Below are 18618 nucleotides of genomic sequence, written 5' to 3'. Positions count from 1 at the left end.
GAAGCTTTGGGATAGGTAGTGAATGGGACAATGTGCTACAAGAAATGAAAGGTGCATCACCTAGTTAAGGCAGATGACTACAACTTCCGCAGAGAATTAAAAAAATGTATAATGCTAGGTGCTCTAATAAATGACTTTTAGAAATATTTGGTTGAATGCTAAGGTTTGTAATACTCTCAACTCAAAAGTTTCATTCTTTAAGTTCCAAGTCTATGGGGGTCATATGTGGTACCTCACAGGGGACTGCAGTATCATGGCAGTAGCAAAGAGAAGCTCTGTGGGAACCCAGAGCAGATAAATCATAGAGCTGTGCCATGACCATATGTAAGTCAGTTAACGTGAAGATTTTCAGTACTGTTTTCTTCTGCCTACTCTGTTCACTGAGTGAGGTGGGTACAGTGGAAGGAAATTGCACCTCATCTCCTAATAAAAAGACTGGATATGAACCAATTAACTAGGACTACTTAAAAAATAAAAATAAAAATTTGGACTTACATAGGTTTTGCCTTAAAAATGTTAGTTTCCACCTCATCAGACACCTTTCTTGTTTTGAGACTTACAGTTTTGAGGGCTTATATATAGCTTGCTGACTTTATTTATTTATTTATTTAATGTACGCTTTCCATATACTTATCCTGGGAAAAGCTGGATGCACAATATGCAAACAAAACTTAAAAACTAGGAAGTATAGTTGCAGTTGGTTTTGAAATTTCCAATGACTTCTAGTAAATTCTTCTTTGAAAGAGAGTACCTTGCTTACTTTTAGGATGATATATTTACTTGCATGATGGAGAAAATTAAAAATAATTTTCTTTTGACCTGATGTAATTTGAATTGTGCTTTAGGGAAACTAGTTCCATGTTTGTTTTCTTTTTAATTTGGTTATATTCTGACCATGGTAAAAAGTTAGGCAGTAATTACTATTTAGAGAGAATTGCTTTGGTTGTTGTGTTATATCAAATACATTGCTTTTCTACGCTGTTATTGTTAGATGGGCTGGTCTAAATTAGATGGTCTAATTCTGGAAAATTTGAATATGTGCAGGTGGACTTTTGTGTCAGTAAAGCCACACTTATTTAATTGGAACTCCATATGTCTGCAAAAATTGATTCCATATGGTTGAATAGCACATTTTGGAATGGTTCTTTAATCCATACTAGTGCCAGGAGAAAGTAGAGTAACTTTATTTTTTGAGCTCCTCTTTAACTAAGTGACAGCACACCTGTACACAAACCTTCTTTCAGTTTTTAAAGTGGCAATTGAATATGTAGGGTTTTCTTGTCACATGTTAACAGCTTTAAGGTAGCTTAAATCTGTGGCTAACAAAGCCTTAACTGTGTTGCTTTCTGTTTGTACTCCTAAAAACAAGTGATGAAACGTACCTAAATCATGCAATCCCGCCTTCTACGAGGTTGAATTTACATAAGGTTTCTCACAGAAAACTCTTTCATTTAAGGCTGTGCTAAGTCATAAAAACCTGGTCAAGTAAAAAACGGTCTTTCTGCAGAGGAAAAAAAGCTCTGAGTTTCCTCCTGGTTAAACCAACTGATGGGAAATAATCCTGTTAGAAAACTTTTTAATTGCTGATAATGTTGGGTCATAATAGTTTATATAATCAAGAGATGAACCTAAGAGGAGTTACGTAAATTGATTTTTTTTTCCCCTAGGTACCTAAGGATAAAACTGGCCTGAAGGGAAAATCTGGGGGAAACTGGGGAGCTTGACTGTACTTGCACCTGAGTAAGTGAACATTTAGCTGGAAATCAGCTTTACAAAATGTTAAAACTGTTGACTGTTTTTCAGCATCTTCTCGTCTACTTGCAAAGTGTAAATTGAGACTGTACCTTAGCTTTTGGATTGAAAAATACTAGAAGTAGTAGGGCTAGCTATATGCAATGCAGCATACAACCTTCAGTACTTTTTATTCCTACCCTTAAAGCCTCCATAAAATTAAATGTAGATTATATGCAAGATTCTGGTATTTTGCCTTTTCAGCTATTTATCTGGAGACTAAATGCTGAATTTGAGTGACCTCTCTGTTTCTTAAACTCAAACTTGTGAGTTGCAATCATTATGGGGCACTGAGGTTCAGAAGGATTGAAGTCCTAACAAGAGGCCAGGTTAAGTATGAGGCCATCAGAGGATGAAGGCTAAGAAGAGGACCTCGCAGTGGCTTAATATGGTTGTTTTGCAAGGGGTGAATTAGCTACCATTAAAATAGGACAAAGAGAGATTTTCTTCATCAGTTTTGATGGGGCATGTGACAGACCTTCCGAGGCATTGGAAGGTGGCCAACAGTTCCAAACCCAACCTACACAGGTTTCTCAAAAGGCAGGAAAAAAAGAGTTGTAGCAGTTTCAGCTATAGCAGTTATCCGCCTCGCTTCCATTCCTGGCAATCCAAGCATTATTTTGGTTACAATAAATTATTTTACATGTCAAAAAGGTACTTTGTTTTATTATTTAATGTATTTATTTATTCATATATGTTATTATATGAAATACATGTAATTTAATGAGTAGATAAATACAGTATAGCATGAAACTTCTTTCTACTGTTAACGTATTTTTAATAATGGGCAAGTTAATCGAGTTTTCTGAAACAATTGCCAGAGCTGAAGCCTTTCTTCCTGCTGGCATTTATCACGTTAAAAGAATTAGTTTTAGTTTCGTAAGACTTCAGTAAGTTGAATATTCTTACTGGTATTAAATTTTACAAACTATTTCTCAGCTGAGAGTCGCTCAATTTAATCTGATCTTGTTATCAGTGCATTTTATTCCAAATCTGTTCTGTGGTTTAATCATGTTCTTGTGCTGAACTTATAGACTGGTATCTGTCATGTCACTGCATAAAAAGTATATTACATTTTGCCATAGTATTCAGCGTGTTTTTCTCTTTGCAGTAGAATAGAAGACCAAAAAAAAGTATCCTTCATTGGTTTTGATATTAAAGAGAAATAAAAATGTACCTTAAAATGTACTAGGCTTTGTAAGCCATACACACGTAAGACTTATAATTCATTTACAAATTGGAAATGTTTCATGTCTGCCTTCTGCATTATCATTCTTTGATTTGTAAGTTAGATATTGAATCACAAATAATGCCTGAGACATTATTAGAAGTAACTGGCTGCTTTCTGGTGCATTTGTTGTTCTCACCGAAGTTCTGGTTCCTGCGAAAAATGTGCCTCGTCAAACTCACACTCATTGTGCACGGTTGTAGGAACTGGGACCATGAACTCTAGTGAACAGGTGTAAGGTTTATTAAAGGAGAGAAACTTGGTGTTCTTAAATGATAATGGCATGTTTTTAAATTGAAATTGGCTCAACAGCTCTGTTTTAAATCCAGCAGGGACCTTTGAGAGAGCTTTTTGCCTTGCTTCTTTTAACTTTTGTACTAACGCACAGCAAATGTTTTCATTTATTTCCTGTGTTATCAGTCCTACTCTGCATATTTTAGCCTATTGCTTTTGACAGTGATGAAAGGCAGGTATTTCCTGACCTTTTGTATTTCGGGTGCTACATACGTTCAGCTGTTCATTTCAAGAATATTTTCTTCTTCTGTCTTGTTCCTGCTTTGTCATTTTGAAGGTAGCGCTAGAAATTCCAGGTGCAATTGCAGTCCTTTTGGAATTGCAATTTAAATTTTGTGGTTGTGTATGTGAAAAAGGAACTTTTCCATGCAAAAGAAAGGTGGTCATTCTGCTGCTGGGCTCGAGTATTTGTAAGGGTACTGGCTCTTGGATGAAAAAGAGATCTTGTCAATTTTCTGTCACTTTTTACTTGGAAATTGTACATAATTGTTGTTTGAAGAAGGCAGAATTGTCCTTAATTGCTGTTTGAGGAAGGCAGAAGTCAAGAACTATTGGACCAACAGATGGAGATAATCTAGTTAAACTGTATAGTCTATGCCTTTATGAATATGAGGTTGATCTCTACTCTAATTTAGGTGTTTTATCCAGTTTATCATTTGCCAGTTATTTGTAGTTACTGCATCACTTACATTTGTCCTCATAAAGAGTAGAAATTGAGAGCCCCAAGGCAAGATTTTCTCAGTTGAGCATGGAAATGAACTGGCCATGCTTTTGAAAGCATTTCCGTGCAGCAGCCCTTGTGCCTGGTGTTCTGAAAAGATCTTCGGCTTTGTGGAAATCTGCGTCTTGGTGTGAAACAACATGAAACGTGTCAGTGACGCAAGTCTCCATGTACTGTATTGTGTTATTTTTCAGGGGTTGTTAGGTAATGTTCTGTACCTTAGTTTATGGGCTGAAGTGAAGCTGACTGATAGAGCCTGTTGATGCTGTAGGATAAAGCTCTTCAGCTTATTGAGCAGTTAACCTCAGGGAGATTGTTGTTATTTTTGTAAATCATATTGTATGTTTCTGACAGTTTTTAAAGATATCATATGCTCTGCTGTTCCATTAGCATGAAAAATAGTCAAGAAGTCTCTGGGGGTTTAAAATGCTTTCTCTACAATATCTTTCTCACGGAGATTGATTAAGTTTCTAATTAGAGATGTATCAACTTAGAATCCACTGAAATTTAAAAAGGTTGATGTATGATGAGACAATTCTAGAAGGTTGTTTAATCTTACGAGCAATTTTTCGTTGAGGTTTTTTAATATATATAGTTTTCAGAGGGCTTCTTTGGCTGGAAAGTGGCGTTTGAGTAATGGAAAGCTTCAACAGCTGAAATTCTGTTAAAAAGAAACCAAATTTATTTAAACAATTTTATTTATTAAATAATATGTTCTCAGACAGCTAATAGAATTGTACTTGCAACCTTCCCCCATGCTTTCTGTCTTTGAAAGACAACTTATTTTGATCTGACCTAAAATGTTAATGAAATTATATCTCCTTGTCTTAGTTGCCTGAAGCCAAGTGTCACAGCTTTTCAGTGGTGTTTGGAAAGTTGTATATCACTGAATTTGAAAGGTACAAAAGTCCTGTGGTTGGCCTCATCATTAAAATATATAGACACTTCTGCTTTATGAGGCTGTAAACCAGATAATTCATCACTAGTGGGGATCTGGAGGTAGCCGTGGGCTTTTAAAGAACAATATGTTACATTACAAATTCCTTTGGGGGGGGAGTGGGTTTTTAGGGATTCCTGGAGAGTGGATGCCTATTATGAAGATATTGTGCATCTAATAAGCCACGTATTTACCTGTTTGTTTTTTGTTTGTTTTGTTTTGTTCTGTTTTCCTAAAAGTCTAAGAGCATTCAAATCTTCTGTCATAATAACAGTAACAATTACTATTGTCTCTTCAAGCACAGGAGGGGAGGGAAAAAATGATTTATTTTTTTCTTAAATAGGTGAAATGTTCTCACTAACTGTTTAAATAAATGATTGTGTGTCTACGGTAACACACACTTCATGTGAGCAGCAGTGCAGCTTACTGCTGCTGTTTGCCCAAATAACGAGAAATGAGAAGGAAAGGGAGGATGACAAGGGGGACATGTATAGGAGATTGGCATTGTGGTATGAACAAATTTACGCTGTGGATTTATGGGGGGGGGGGCTCATTACAGGATGCTTGATGTGTTTGCTGCTTTTTGATATTATGAAAGCATCTTTAGTGATCCTTTTTGCAAACCAGCTCATGCAGTAACTGGCAAAACAGAAGCAATTAGTGGTGTAATCTCAAAGGGAATCTCAAGCTTCACTTTAAGTGCAATGATTAAATCCACTAAAATGATAACCATTGCTGCCAAGAACTCCTGTAATTGGTCACTAATGTATTTTGTTGTAGCAGTCGATAACTACTAGATTTCAGGCATGTAATTAGTAATGCACACACGTTTGGTCAGTAAAATTGAAAATCCTAATAACCGAGGCTGGAGGGGGCAGAAGGGAACACAGAGCTGGAGAACTGAAATAGCGCTCTGTTGATAGTACCTAACTAGAACTGTATGCTTCAATAAAACAAGTGTCCTACTGTGCTGGAATACAAATGGGCTGTCTGTGGCAGGATATAGCAAAGACGTTTGGCAGAGAGGGATTTGAAAGCTTCTGGCATAATGTAATTGAATTGGCCATTTCTTTAAAGATACAGCAAATTGTTTGCTGCAGCATTCATCATCATAAGGAAGGTCAGACAGCTTGCCAAACATACGATATTCATAATAAAAAGTAAATCGGTGACGCTTATATTTAAACACAAATCATATTATCATATTTGTAAAAGCTGTGGAAATGAATGGGAATATTTTGGTGGCGCTGAGGCATTAGTAATTTAAGTAAGATTGTAATTCAAGAGGGGAAAAGCATATAGTCAGGGAAAAGACCCCCAGGGGACTTCAGCTAGTGAGCAACATATGATCCCCCTGATTTGCAAGGATAGCGGGTGTTTTGGCAGGAGTGTTGCTGACTCTTATTTCTGATCACTTAAGAGAAGACAAGCTTATGTCATCCTATTTTTTTCCCTTTTAAGAAAACAAAGGGGAAAATAACAAAGAAGAAGGAATTAAGTGTTCAAAAAGAGACAAAATCTAAACTGAAGCATTGCGGGTGTTTGTTAGAGTCAGTTATGTTGTGACAGAACAAGATGATGCAACACACTGTAGCATCTGAAATGTTATATGAAATGCTCAGTATCGGTACACTGGGAAAACCCTCTCAAGTCACATCCAGAACGCTGAACATAAATTGTATGATGATAGGGGCTTTGGGCCACACAGTGATGCCTCTGCAAATGAGGAGCTGTTAGCTTTTAGGTTCTAACACATTCAGGAGACTGGCATTTTGATTTCTTGCACCACTGCACCACTGATAGGGTTGGAAATGGGAATCAAAATAATTAGATTGGATATATAGATCCCAGCAAACCAGCCAAGAAAGCGGCGAGGGGTGGGGAGAGCCACTTTCGATTCTAAAACGTGCCTGGGCTTTTTTTATGAGAGGGTGAGGACGGAAGATGTAAACTAGAGTGCAGATGCTCACCATTTATATTCAAAGCATGTAATAAAATAATTGAATATATGCTTCCTCCCATTAAAGCCTGTTAAAATCAGTAATAAAGTACATTAGGATTATATTAAAAGGCAGCTAATTTTTTGGGGCAATATATCTCAGTTACAGTACCAGAGAGGTACTGTACAGAGATAGGCAAACTGGGAACCGTTCTTATACAGCACCTGAGGCATTCTGCCTTGTGGATTCAGGATTGTTTCCATCAGTGCATTTGCCATTATTTTGTCCAGCAGTAGCTTTGCAGTATGCCCTCTAGCAATTTTTCCACAGGCCAACAGTTGTTCTTCTCCAGAACAACTTCTTGCTAAGTCACTCACCATTTTCCCTTGTAAAAAAGACATCCTTCCCTTTATTCCTGAGTTTCCATATCTGATAGAAAATGCCCTCCTTTTTCTGCTATGCAGATTCCTCCTTCAGATATTTGTAAATTATTACCCTCCTTTCTCTTATTTTGTCATTTTTAACCCATACAAATTGTTCTTTGCAACACCTAGTCAATGCAACAGTCTAGTAAATATTGAGTACCAGTCCGAAATAGCCTAGTGGTTTGTGTGCTCATCTGTGATGAGCAGAGCAGTGGACTCAGATCCTTTGCTTTGAAACCAGGTGTCCAGATCTGTCTCTGCTAATACTATATGATGATAACACATGCTTGAGTATTTGACCACTTTTGCAGAAGGCTGTCCTGTGTCCTGTCCTGAAAACGCTAGCTGAATTTGCAAGCAAAACTCAGCAGTTCTTAGCTTGGGTTTTAATCACTGGAAAAAGCTGTGGTGAGCAATTTCTGAGCATCCTTGTTTGGAACTAAATGCCAGCATTTTTTCTCTGTCTGGTCCCCTACTCCAGGTCTCCAGGCAGTTTTAAAAGGTAGTTAGTTTTCTTACTATGCTCCTCAATTCATTATTTCACATTAGGCTACTCAGTTATAAATAAAGACAGTAATGAGGAACAGCGAAGTGATGTCTTTTCTTCCTGATCTGCAAACCCATAATATCTAAAGCTCCTTCAAAATTTTTCACTTGTGTACCTCAAGGTACGTACACTGCATCATATTGTACAACTTGCATCTAACGCCACCATTCAGTGATTTGGTCAAAATTAACTACGGAGTTTTGGTATATAATTGCAAGACAACAAATAAATGGTGTATTTGTATTATCCATATGGAATGAATGATATGTAACTAGTATGGAAGTGCAGCAAAGGTGCAATGTGTAGGAGCAGCACTCGTACTTGACAGCTGGAATTCAGGGCATTTGGACTTACTGGGGAAGGAGTTTGGGAGCTCTGGAGGAGCTCATCTTCCTAGTAGGAAATTGGTATAATCCAATCTGTTTTGTCAAGTAGAGACTGAAATTGAGAAGTAATCATCATCTGGTAATGAGCATGTGAAGATGTATGACATGAGAAGGCTCTTTTGTTTGGAAGATATGAAAATAAAAAGATGCATCAGAAATAAACTAACGGTAGAGTTCAAACAGGAAACAGATTCTGCTATTCCCCCAATATTCGTAGCTATTTAAGTTGGTAAATTGTTGAAATTGAGATGAGGAGTTCATCATTAGCTGACATTTCTGCATCCCATTCAGATTAAATTCTTAAATACAGATTTCTTTCAAAGTTAATTTTAATGCAAGAATTGCATCTTTGAGTTAAAAACAAACAAACAAAGAAAAAAACAACTTGCATTATTGAGGAAACCCAGTTAGATAATACTGGTCTCTTTTGGTCTTTGTGCTTCTGAAGATCTTTCAGTTAGAGGTTGTCTCCGTATATATGCAGATTATTTAGATTATTTAGTTAGCCATATGTTTCTGTTGGACAGTCACCACACAGTAGTCACTGTACAAAAAACCTGAAGAAATAATACAGTAATTTTCCTGCTCCTAAAGTTACCTCTGTAAGTACTGACCGATGTTCAAAGTTTCAAAGTTCACTTGGATGTTTGGCACTTGTTCGGCACTGATGTTTCACATAAAGAATTCAAAAAACTGTTGTGGTTTTTATAATTTTACCCTTGACCTTTATCTACAGTGGAATTGGCTGGCAGTATTACAGACACTCTAAACGCAACATTTTATTTACGGCAATAATTCTGTAGAAGACTAAATCCCACAGAGATTGGAAGAAAACAGGGAATGATGTATCTTAGCTTTTTCAGATTGATAACGTGCTGAATGTGAATGAATAGCAAATGTGACTGACTTGAGCAAAGAGATCAAATGAAATACCTTGCACGGGTTCCATAAAGTCGAAGAGGACTGCCACATTTGATCACCCATGTTTTGACTACTGCCATTCAGTGAATATAGCATTGTATTTTACGCTGGCAGTAATAACAAGGCAGTGCGTTACGCAGGTAATGTTTTCTATACCTGTTAAAGTGTGAAATGCTATTCAGTATTTCCCTTTCCAATGTATCAATATCCTTCTATGGTATGAATTCTGAGTAAAGGAAGCACCTTCAGCACCCCGGTATGGTGTTTGTTTTGTCAAGAGACTTGCAGACAGCTTTAATTTCGTATTTTAAGATATTAAAATAACACGATACACACATCAGGATGTGCCACATACCTAACTTGATTGTACTGTAACTCAGAGCAAATCAGGCAGTTTCTTCCTTATCATGAAGACTTTTCTGTGCATTTTGTTATCTTATCCTTGGTTATTGGAACCATGCTTAGGTTATATTAGAGGAAAGCTTCTACCATTGTCTTCAGAATTAATTATGTTCCATGAATACCTTACCCAACTTATATCTTCAAACTTTTCACTGCCATTGCACGTGAGATGGGACTTTGTCTTTTGCTGTACAACTAATGAACCCAGCTCTTCATTACTCCATGTTGACCTTGCTTTGAAAGCTATCTGAAAATATGCAAAAGCATATGCAAATTCTTTTGCTTTTTCTGATCTCTTATGTGAATATTTAGAAACATGGTGAATGATCTCCTCATGTGAGGTTGAGCAGAATGATGTACATTCTTAGTTCCTTCCTAAACTGGTGGAGGAATTTCATTTATACACAAACTTAGCTGTAAAGAGATGCATAAAACTTGTTACTTAAAAACATAAATAGGATGGCTGTCTGGGATTCAATTTTACCAAAGATGTAGAAAATGCTTGTTTGTTTATTTGTTTGTTCTTGAAACAAAAACATTATGTTATCCTAGGGGAATATGTTTTTGAAACTTGCTTTGTTATTGTACCGGGACTTTTAAAGCATTAGTTAGTTAAAGGAACAAAACCCTTCTCCTGCCCATGGATTGTTTAGAAAAAATTAAGCTTGTTTAGGAAATAAAAAGTGACAGCACTAATATATTACCCTCCCTACCTGGGGAAGTGCTTCCCTTATTTTTCTTTTCTGTGCCCCTCTCCAGGAACAAAAGCAATACAAAAATGCAGATGTTGAAAGGCACGAAAATGTGTTTAAAGTATTTTCCTTCTGTCTTGGAACAATGGTTGCTGACAGCAGAAAGCTTGCTTGCTTGTTAAAATTAGATTTGAATCATCAGTGTAATAGCTGTAGGAAATTGTAGGATGGAAGGATGCCAGGAAGCCTATCTATATCTACCCTTGCAGTAAGTGTAAGGTGGTCCCTGAATGACTTTGGCTGGTTCCTCAGTTGAGTAAGCTTGCTCTAAATGATGAGTTATGGAAACTAGTTTAAGCATCCTTAAAATATTTTGTACCTGAGCAAAAGCTATTTAGGTGGGGTACCGAGAAGAGACACAAGGCTTTGTCAACAAAGCAAGATTGCTGGTACAATTTAGGCTTCCTGAGTGCATGTTCTTGGTTCTTACATCTCCCTTAAGTGGGCCCAAGCTCTTTGCCTCTCACCGTTTGTCTGCACTAGGATAAAAAAAATAATCTGTGTTTGAGGGGTTGGTTTACTGGGCTTTAATGATCTTAAGAACACTGAGAAGTTTTCATGAGCCAGCTGTGAGTGAAGTAGGGGACTGTGCCCTCTCAGAAGCTGCGCCAGAGCCAGCATCATTTTGGCTTATTCTGTTTCTCCTCAGCTGTTTTAAGGCAGTCCAGCACCCAGTTGCTTCCTTGCTGTAGTTGTTATCCATTGGCTTCACGGTAATCCAATCTGGAGAAGACAGTGACCTCTCTATGCACCTTAAAGCCACAGAAATGGCTGTAATTCTGCTGATGCAGAACGCAGCTGCCCATAGCTGCCCATTTAAATCTTTTTTTTTTTTTTCTTGCAGAGGGTCTGGTTATATCTCTGCTGTGTACTGGCTTCTATTTCATTCCTGATGTGGTTTTTGTACTATTTCCATAAGCAGCTTGGTTCCTGATTACTTCAGGGAGTGCTTTACGTGATATAATGGTAATTGACATCAGCTGAAGTGCTAAAGCTACCAGTCTCTAATTTAAATTAGTGCCAATTTGAGATGGGAGGACTGAAAGCAGGATTGTGCCTGGGAGAGGCCCCTGCTTTTGGAAATTTAGTTGGTTCTCATACCAGAGTAAGAATTTTCTGACCTTCAGGTCGTGTGGTTATTCTTTTTCTGGGTGGTAAAACAGAATCAGAGTGGTTGTGAGGGATGATCAAGGGGGAATTTTAGTTTAAGTGTTTAATAACGTTTAGTGCGTTACTGTTGTATTCATCAGTGCTATAAATGCAATCAGACATATTTTAAAATAAATCTACATAAATAACTGGCTTATAATAATGCAGCATTGGTTTATATCTTTTTATACCATTTGTTTATATCTACTCCATTTAACACTCTCTCTCTGTATTGTATGTATGTATGTATCCATCTGTATATGTTTGGAGTTTATATATACAGTTATTTATTTTACTGAGACATAAGCAGTTCTACAGCTGGACTGTATCGTTTATAGGTATTATTTAATTGTTGGCAAATATTTGGAAGGCACAGGACCACCACAGTTTCACGAGGCTAGTATAGCAAACTTTGACAGTATACCCAAGAGAAAATTGAAAGCGTTGCCTGAGCACGCGAGGCTGCCTTGAGTTGACCTGCTTGTGTGTTCAGCTTATAGATCGTAAGCTGTACTCCTGCCTGTGTACCAACTGGAAGAGAAGCAGGTTATGTGGAAGATTGTGCTGGAAGTTACTAACGTATTTATGGTTGAAGAAATGGTTGAGGATTGCACTATTGTTTTGCCTGGAGTCCTTACAGGCCGGCTAGAAAGATGTCCTGTCAGGTAGGATTTGGGTAACCCACGTGACGGTGGTTTGCACTGTTCCACTTGCTTGTTCTGCTAAGCAAGCTTGTTCTGCTAAGTTGTTTCCAGAAACATAGCTCAAGGTGTGTTTTTTTTTTTTTTTCCCCTGCACATTGAGTTCATTATTTATTTTTATATCTTTGATAATTAACTCAATTGCTCATCTTTTGTGTAATATCCTGTGTCATATTTGTGGACCATTTTTTGCCACGTTTGTGAAGAGGAGGACAAGAGCCATTCCTTTTAATATCCTAGTTACTTGCATTACCTAGAGCTTGGTCTTTTTCTTGAGTGTTTTTCCCATAGATGTTTATAAAAGTAAGTCTAACCTAGTCTGTAAATGTCAATGAAACTTAGTATATTAAGATTCTCATGGCCTTATTACTTACATTATTGTTCAACTCAGTGCATTGTAATATTGCGCATCCTCTTAATCATACTGTTAGCCAGTATCATCTTTAAACATATTCCATGTCCCCATGGTGTCTACCTACCATCTGTTACTTTATCCCATTAGATTTCCACCAGATTTCCCGTTTTCTCTCGAGCGTACCACACTGAAAAAAAACTCCTTATTGTTTCTCTCATTGATCTCTCAGTTTAGTCGTAATTACACAGCTAATCAGATTATGGTGACTTTTTCTATTTCTCACCACCTTGTACTTTCCAATTAGACCAAAAGCATACTACAGGACTGCTTTTGTTGTTGTTTGGTTTTGTTCTTGTGTATCTGGAGCCTGTTCTCTTCGTTTCTACACACAGGTATTCATATGCATGCAGGATGAGTGTAAGTGGTTCTTTTAAGCACTGTTTTCTGTTCTGCTCATTTTATATGGTAGGTATAAAGACTTGCTTGGAGGTCTCGTTCTTCACAACTGCAGCATCTGTTCATGGAGGAGGGATGGCACAGCAGGGGTGAGCTGCTGCTGCCCACAGCTCTCTGTCCTTGCACCCTCCACTTCCTTCTGTGGGCAAAGGGGAGCCGGCTCCTTCCATGGTTGACCTCTGCCAACATAAATGCAGGCTGCTGCAAAATGGACTGTCCTGCCCAACCCTTATCCTTGACCCCCTGCTCCCGATGTTGGCTCTATAATTGTGCTGGTGCACAATGCTGAAAAAATGATTTTATTTGCAAGATGAGCTTTCAGTCTGATCAACAGCCTGATCCAACTCGTATCCCAGGCACATGGCAATGGTAGTCTTAAATAAGCCTAGGCTGGCTATTAATACACAACGCTGAGTCACTGCTGAAACGCTTTAGTTTACTGTGCACCTTTTCAAAGCAGACTGCTGCTAATTCCAGCCTGAGTAGAATGTGCTATAAATTGCAGTTTTGGGCAATCTAGTGGTGAGTGGCTCAGCCACTGGTGCCGAGAGGCAGGGTAGGCAGACAGGAGAAGTACTTTGGTGGGTGTCTGCAGCTAAGCTGTCACTGCTTGAATATCACCGCCCAAACAAAAATTGGTGGAAATTCAGTCCAGTTAGAGAAAGTGGTTTTCCGTTTTCTGTAAAACCTCTAAGAAATGTAGGATTCCTAGCAAACCTGTGAGAAGTACATATGAATGTTTGTGTTCTTACAATGAAGATGACTGATGTCAATAAATGTTTTTTGTTGTTGTTGTTACTGAAATATTTTAACAGGCTGGAGCTCAGATCTGATGACAGTTCCAAACAACTGTAATAACATCGTTATTGTTAACTGAAAAATCCTCTAATGTTAGGTAGCATTGTTTTATAGGATAGGAAGGTATTCACTCATTCCCTACTCAGGTTTTATATTGCTAGAAAAAAGCTTGCCTGCTGAAACTCCATGCTTTCATGGCTAATGAGCTCGGTCAGTCATAGGTTTCTGTCCATGTACTACAGGAATTAAACCGTATGGAATATTCCTGTGGAATATTTAGGTTCATTTAGAAATACAAAGAATCATGCGTACAAATTAGCTTCAGTCTTAATTGATTTAGAATACTTGATTAGACAACACAGCTGAGCCAGTGCAACTCTTGCCGCTGCTGAGAGCACTGGTTCGACCCTCGCTTTTGTCTTCCCTCACTTCTGCCCATATGGTGCTTGTCTGACTCCTTGCTACACCACTGAGCTCCTTCCTGGAAGAGATCAAGCCATTCTATCTAGTGTGATGTATGAAACAGGTGCGAGGAACTGTACGCTTTCTTTCTGGAAACTGTGTTTCAGCACAAGGGCTGCAGGCCTGATGAGAAAAACTCTGGTGCCAAAAGGTACAAGGTAGATCAATATGGGTTCATTCGTACTTAGAGTTTACAACAAAAAAGGAGTAGTTTAGTTTTACATATGTCTTCCATGATATATTTTTAGATATTACCACCTGCACACAGTGTAATAGTCCTGTGGCAAAAAAAAAAAAAAAAAGAAAAAAAAAAAGAGTGGTATTTCTAGCACAGATGACATGATTGAGAGAACTGTGGTTTTACATACTTTGAATTTTAGTGGAGTGAGTGGACTTTCTTCTCTTAAACTTATGATATCCTGCATTCCAAAATAAAAGATATTAAAAAATGCTGCGATGCATGTATACTTGGCACAGAAACAATGACTTATTACTTTGTCCAGCAAAAATCAATGGCCACGGAACCAAAATGTTCTTCACCAGATGATGTTGAACTTGGCTGTGTTTCAGTAATTTTCGTAATTGACGATGGAATTGCATGTCTGAAATGTGGGTGCTCTGCTTGTGTTTATTCTGACGTACTGGGCTTCTGCAAAACTGGGAAGCCACCTTTGGTGCGGTGCCATCCCTTACAGCAGCCTCGCTGTAAAGCAAGGCATGAAGTGACGCTGTAACGTTGGGGAACAGTTCTGCAGTTCACAGCATTAGGAGTGACTGGTTGTATACCCTCTTGGTTTAAAAACAGCCTTGGGAAGCATGATTGGAAGTGCAGATGTAAAGGTTACATGGCCAAACTCGGTTCTTGCGCTCAAGAGCTGGAGCAGGCACTCCACACAAGAACCATCCATGTTGTTGTTGCCTGTGTGCAGCTGCTGCCCAGCCCCACAAAAGGGCTGCCGCAAAGGGGAGGTGGGAGAAGGGGAGGCGAGGCAGCGGAGCCAAGCCCGCTGGGCTGCCAGCCCCTTCGCGGGAAGGACCCTGCCGCCAGCTGGGCCTTCCCCTGACCTGGGCAGTTGTCTTGTGCCTGCTTTGCCTCCGGGTGGGCAAGGGGCATTGTGTGGCCCAGAGGTGGCCATGTGGGTGCAAGTCCCTCACCAGGTGGGTGGCCTTGGGGCCTTGGGGCCCGAGCAGCAGAGCTGCATGCTGGCTGGGCACCGTCTGAAGGCACGTGGTGAAACCAGCCAGGGCTTGGTGGGTGGCAAGAGTGGAAGCAGAGGGATTTTAGCAGCTTGGTTTTAGCTGTCTCTGCTGACAAACCCGAAGTGGGATTTTTTTTTTTCCCCAGCAGCCTTGAGTGTGGCTGAGTCTGAACACATTTTGCATGGGACAGGAAAGGCATCTCCCTGAGCCTGGGGCTTCTCGCTGCCAAATTTCACAACACTGCTGTAAAATAGTGAGGCTTCCAAGAATGACAAGAAGGAGGATTACAATGGAAAACAGAAGTGAACTGAACTATAGGGGCATGGCTTCTTGCTCTACATGTGGGGCCAGCCCTTTGTATTTTCAATTGATTAGCCATTTTGAATATCCAGAGCTGTACACCTTAAAGAGTGCTCAGCAGTTTTGGCAGTCTGGTCCGCTAGCAAATTATTGGAGAGAGGTTACTTGCAGCTGTGTCACTTACAAAAATTACATCAGGTATGTATGTGCATACAGGTGCACGTACGTGTGTGTTTCTGCCAACTGCACATTAAGATTGTTTTCTTCCCCTTCTCACACTGAGATTGGGTTGTTTTTAAAAACAAGTCTGAGGCAATGCCTTAGACCCAACGGCTCTGTAAAAGCCAATTTCTTTTTTTTTTTTTTTTTTTCCTAATGGTAGTTAATTTGGGGAATGCACGCACATAAGGAAGCAGCATTATTCCAGGGATCTCCACGGTTTTGCAGGGCCGCAGGGTGAAGCCAGCAGAGAGGGTAAGGCAGAGAGCTACACCATATCGATTTGTCTGCATCCAGGCCTCCCCAGCCTCCCCCCGGCCCCATCTGCTGCTGCGGCGTGACTCATATCAGGCAAGTGCAAAAATGGCTGTGGTCGCTACCTGTTTGTGGGTGATTGGCTGTTTTTCCCCTCCGAGTGCTGCAGGCACGGAAGAGAGCAGCAGCGTATCAAGCACTTCAATCTGGTTTGCTGAGTGTAACAGCTTAAGAGAAAATGGCTGCCTTGTTTTCCAGAGCTGTCCTAGGGATGACCACGCAAGAGAAAATGAGGATCTAAGCATGAGAAATCTCTAAGTAGTTTCCCGGGCCATTTAGCATTTCTAAATACACGATGAAGGATCCTTTTTCTTTCCAGGTAGCTGCATGACTTCAGTCCTTTCAGATTTACCATTCAGCACTGTGATTCTAGCTGGTCTGCTTGAAGGATGGCTGGCTCTGCTTACAGGCAGCAAAGGAGCTGCTCCAAACTGTCATAAATACTCCTTGGGAGCTTGCTTGATGTATGTGTCTGTGTGCGTGTGTGCGTATGTGTGTAGATATGCATACATACATACATATATATAGAAGGTGAGATTTTAGGCTTGAAATTTGTCATCTAAGGTGTTGGTTCTGTACTCACTCACTTTTTACTGGTTATATTAATGAAGTGTTGCTTTCTAAAGTATACAGTGCTTTTCTCCCTAAAAATGGCTTTCTTCATTTTCTCACCTTTTGAGTAACACAGCATTATAAGCAGACATTATGTGACGGGAAATAGAAATGCACATAACTGTTACATTGCAGTATCTATAGGCCAAGAAGTTTTTAATATTAATGCAGAAATAATCTGCACAAAACAATTCTCTCTGAATAACCTGCTACAGAATTGTCGTCTGTTTAAAGAAGTGCATTGTGGCATTTTTAGGTTCGATAATATTTTTTTAAACCAAATTGTGCTACTGTTTTGCAGCAGTATGTGGTTACCTTTCATCCTTCAAAGGATTCCAAAATGCTTTAGTGAATTAATACTCTCAGCATCCCTTTGAGAAAGGCAGAAATTTTATATGGACTTCTAAATTCTAGGAGAGCTGGAAAATAACTTACTTGAAATATCATGGGAAGCCTTTCGAAAAGAGTGAGTAGGTTATCTGACATTTGGACCTTTAATGTAAGTGACCGTCTCATAGTCTGGTAGATTTAGCTGTGATGGTTTGAGATGTGACAATTATCTGCTGTACCCATCTGCAGGGCTTAATCCTTCATCGACTGCTCTGGCAAATGAGCTGGCCTGTGGGCTGGAGTGAGAGCACTGGGGCCCCGTGCTCATGTAGCCCCTTCTGCCTTGAAGGCGGTGTGGTGGGGCTCTCCGGCCTGAAAATGCCAGAACTCTTCAACAGCCAGGCTTGTGACTGTCCTCGTCTCTTTAGAGTGTAATAAGGGAGACGAAAAAAAGAAAAGGGGGGAAAAAAAAAAAAAGTCGGGTATGTAGCTTTTAAATGTGGGCTTCCCTACCAGCTTTCAAGTGGCGCTTTTAAAAGTGTTGATTTCAGGTTACTAATAGCAATATCAATATTGTGGCACTGAGGTATGTAGATTTCTGCAGACTCGTTTCTTCCCTTGAGTAGGCTTTTCCTCTCCTTCCTGTCATCTATTTAACACAATAGCGCAATAAGCCTTTTCTGCAGAACCGGTGTTGCTTTTGAGCATAATCACGTCCTGTGCAGTCCTCATCAGTTGAAAGCAGAAGGGTAGCATATCCCCTTCATTTTGTAATGGAGAGCTGTAGAGAGGGAGAGACGTTTTGCCCCCCTTTTTCTCAAATTACCAACACTGCAAAATCTCTGCTAGAGCACCTCCAATTTTGTGAATGCTACGCTGCACATCAGTTGGAAGCACTAGAGTGCAAATGTAGCTGATTCCCAAAGACTGGTTGTGCTGCTTCAGTGTCACCACAAGCCCAGGGACCAGTTTGGAAAACTCTTTAGAGAGATCACTGCAGCTGTACTGGTATCAAACAGAAGATGTGTTTTTGTGAAACAAACACCCACTATATTTCCTTTATATTTTCTAGAGATGTGTAGATAACCTTTCTCGTATTGGGAAAAAAGTGCTTTATCAAGGAACTACACATTCACTTTGTGTGTACATCAAAGGAATAGGAGGTAAACTAATTTGGAAGAGATATTGTGGTTTGTTTTTTTATATATTTTTCTATCACTGTCATTTCTTTTTTCTTTTCTAATTGCTACCTTTGGAAAAGGGGAGAGGAACACCTGGAGCAGAGGAGGTGAAAATGAAACTGGAAAGAAAACTGCAGTTTTTGTTCTGAAAAACCCTTTGGAAGGAATACCTGTTTCATACTGCTGTGCCAGCATG

General features: G+C 39.3%; 1 protein-coding gene across 4 annotated transcripts in view; it reads left to right on the top strand.

Annotated features, from left to right (window-relative positions):
• TBL1X (transducin beta like 1 X-linked) overlaps nucleotides 1–18618 on the top strand; it is a 199478-nt gene that overhangs the window by 53014 nt on the left and 127846 nt on the right. For 3 of the 4 annotated variants that reach the window (XM_040534016.1, XM_040534041.1, XM_040534024.1), the window contains exon 2: nucleotides 1668–1740. The exons of the other annotated variant lie outside the window; for it this stretch is intronic. The gene's annotated coding sequence lies outside the window, so the exon portion shown is untranslated. The remainder of the gene's footprint in view (nucleotides 1–1667; nucleotides 1741–18618) is intronic. 4 annotated transcript variants of the gene reach the window in all.

The sequence above is a fragment of the Cygnus olor genome, chromosome 1 (assembly GCF_009769625.2).
Source record: "Cygnus olor isolate bCygOlo1 chromosome 1, bCygOlo1.pri.v2, whole genome shotgun sequence".
NCBI classification, from domain to species: domain Eukaryota; kingdom Metazoa; phylum Chordata; class Aves; order Anseriformes; family Anatidae; genus Cygnus; species Cygnus olor.
Note: the sequence above shows the minus strand (reverse complement) of the source record. Positions and strands in the feature narration are given on the sequence as shown.